The sequence below is a fragment of the Triticum aestivum genome, chromosome 4A (assembly GCF_018294505.1).
Source record: "Triticum aestivum cultivar Chinese Spring chromosome 4A, IWGSC CS RefSeq v2.1, whole genome shotgun sequence".
In the NCBI taxonomy this organism is placed as follows: Eukaryota; Viridiplantae; Streptophyta; class Magnoliopsida; order Poales; family Poaceae; genus Triticum; species Triticum aestivum.
Window position 1 is genome coordinate 660,994,889 of NC_057803.1, and position 2,804 is coordinate 660,997,692.

Genomic DNA, 2,804 nt, shown 5'->3' on the forward strand with positions numbered 1-2,804 from the left:
CGCCGCGCCGCCCGCGCTTCCGCCCGCCCCCGTCGCGCCGCCCCCAATCAGCGCCACCTTCTTCCCTGTCGCGCCGCCGCCCAAGCGCCGTCGCACCACCCCTTTAGGCCATGACCTCCCCCGGTTTCACCAGTACCACCCGCAGCCGTCGCACCAACCCGTTCGAAGGTCCCGATCCCGTCGTCATCCGTGACCTCAACATCCTCGCCCAGGTTCCCGTCGTCCTCGACCACCTCACCTCCATGTACCATGCCTGGAAGACGTACTTCTCCCTCGTGTTTCGTGAGTACAATCTCCGGGATCACATCGATGGCTCCGTGGACTCCCGCTTCATGGAGGATGATGAGGAGTGGACGGCCATCGACGCCACTCTCATCCGTTGGTTCTACACCACCATCTCGAAGGACATCTTCCAGACGGTGGTCTCCGCCGACGATGACGCTCACGCCGTTTGGACCAAGCTCAACGGCCTCTTCACCGACAACGCGCTCCAACGCAAGGTCTTCTTGCAGGGCGAGTTTTTTGGGTGCCAGCAGCTTGAGTCGTCTGTTGACGATTATTGCATGCGCCTCAAGAAGCTTGTTGATGAGCTCCATGACCTCGGCGAGAAGGTCTCTGATGAGCTTCTCCTCAGCACCCTCATCGCCGGCATGAACGACGACTTCGGGAACGCCGCCTCCAACATCCCCCTCATCACCAACCCGACCTTCCCCAAGATCGTCGCGTACCTGAAGCTGGAGGAGCGGCGGATGCGGATGTCGCGCACCCGGGCCACCCACACGGCTCTCACCGCCGGTACCCGTGGCGGTGCGCCGCCCACCGCCCCGGGCCCCTTCCAGGCGCCGCCACCGCCCGGGTTTCCCTACCCAGAGCCGCCGAAGGCCCTTCCGCCCCCCGCCGAGCAGTGGCAGCACCGGGGCAGGAGTCGCGGCCGAGGTGGCCGCAAGCAGCAGCAGCCGCAGCAGCCGGCTGCCCACGACGGGGCGCCCCGCCAGCCGCAGCACCAGCTACCGCCGGATCCCTGGCAGGCCGGCCAGAACCCTTGGACGGAGGTTGTGCACGCTTATTCCATGCCTATTACTGCGTGCCCCCGTCCCCGGCTCCTTCGGCGCCCGCCCGACCCATCATCAGGCCCTGTATGCGGCCCCCCAGGTGTACCAGCCCGCGCCGCTCTACGGCCCCTCGGGCTATGGGTTTGTGGCGCCACTGCCTCAGCCGGCGCCGTCCGCCCCGGCCCTCCCACCAGCGCCTTGGGATCCCGCGCTCCTAGCGGCTCTCCACACCGCCCCCACACCACAGCAGTACACTAACGGTGGCGACTGGTATATGGACACCGGAGCCACGGCTCACATGGCCGCCAACCCTGGTAACCTTCTTGCCGCTCATCCCGTTCACACCGCTGCCCGCATTACCGTGGGTGACGGTTCTTCCATGCCCATTACTCATGTCGGCCATGCTGCTTTTCCTTCTAACTCCATGCCATTATGTCTTTCTAATGTGCTTGTTTCTCCTGACATCATTAAAAATCTTGTTTCCGTTCATTCTCTTACACGTGAAAATCCTGTTACCGTCGAATTTGACATGTTTGGTTTTCTGTCAAGGATGCTCGTACCCGGATGGTGCTCCACCAATGTGACAACCCTGAGGAGCTCTACCCGGTCCACTCACCTACCTCATCCGTTGCTGCACCCATGGCGCTTTCCGCCGGAGTGGACCTTTGGCACGCTCGTCTCGGTCATCCCAACATCGCCACCCTTCGTCATATTCTTCAGAGTTTTTCATTTACGTGTAATAAGATCGACGATCACACTTGTCATGCTTGTCGCCTCGGCAAACATGTTCGTCTTCCTTTTAGCAATTCCTTGCATGTCGCATCATACCCGTTTGAGTTAATTCATAGTGATGCCTGGACCTCTCCTGTTGCAAGTAACACGGGCTATCTTTATTACCTTGTCATACTTGATGATTTTTCGCACTATGTGTGGACCTTCCCGTTGCGGCGAAAGTCGGACTCTGTTGCCACTCTCACCGCCTTCTACTCTTATGTCTCCACGCAGTTTGGACATCCCATTCATGCGTTGCAAACAGACAACGGGAAGGAGTTCGATAACCTTGCGATCCGCAACCTTCTCGCCACACACAGCACGATCTTTCGTCTCACTTTCCCATACACTTCGCAACAAAACGGCTGCGCTGAGCGCATGCTTCGCACTCTCAATTACTGTGTTCGCACCCTCCTCTTTCACGCCAACGTGCCCCCACGTTTTTGGCCCGACGCGCTTGCCACCGCATCACTACTCATTAACATTCGTCCTTGCCGCACTCGCGGGAATTTTGCACCTCATCACCTCTTGTTTGGCACTCCACCCTCCTATGCTGAGCTCCGCATCTTCGGTTGCCTGTGCTACCCTAGCATCGCTTCCACTGCTCCTCATAAGCTCGCACCTCGGTCTGTGGCCTGCATCTTTCTCGGCTATCCTCCTAACACCAAAGGCTACCACTGCTATGATCCTATCTCTTATCGGGTGATCAATCGACGACACATTTACTTTTATGAGATGGTTTTTCCGTTCCAGCAGGTACCTTCGGATGTTGCGGCCTTGCCCGCTCCCGGTGATGGCCGCCCACGTGCCTCTCTTGGGCCGCCTCCCTGCTTTGAGGGTGCCCCCCGTGCCACGGGTCGAGCCTCTCCCCGATTGGCTGCCGTAGGGGCCGCACCTCCCTCGACGCCCGCGACGCCCCCGGTGTCCCCGGTCTCGACCCTGCCGGCGGGTTCGCCCGCCGCCTCGCCCGCGCTGGCCTCG